Consider the following 220-nt stretch of genomic DNA (forward strand, 5'->3'; position numbering starts at 1 on the left):
AAAAATATCAAACGGCTGCCTAAAAACTCTGATCCTCCCCCTCCCCCCTTTTAACTCCCCTCCCCCTCCCCCCTTTTAACTCCCCTCCCCCCCTCCTCTCCAGCGTGGGAGCAGCGTTGGTGGCGCAGGAATCAGCCGCCACAGCAGTCAGGTCGCAGAGAACTCTTCGACGTCGCCTACAGCGCCTTCAGGAGGACTACCACAAGCTTATAGGTCAGTG

The 220-nt window shown here is 58.2% G+C and overlaps 1 protein-coding gene across 1 annotated transcript in view; it reads left to right on the top strand.

Moving 5' to 3' along the window:
- Positions 1 to 107: 107 nt before the first annotated feature.
- The window catches only part of LOC119594194 (lisH domain-containing protein ARMC9-like), a gene marked incomplete in the record, with an annotated part of 29,121 nt that continues 29,008 nt past the window's right edge, over positions 108 to 220 (top strand). The window contains 1 exon segment of the mRNA XM_037943263.1: positions 108 to 213.

Source organism: Penaeus monodon, chromosome 33, assembly GCF_015228065.2.
Source record: "Penaeus monodon isolate SGIC_2016 chromosome 33, NSTDA_Pmon_1, whole genome shotgun sequence".
Classification (NCBI taxonomy): Eukaryota; Metazoa; Arthropoda; class Malacostraca; order Decapoda; family Penaeidae; genus Penaeus; species Penaeus monodon.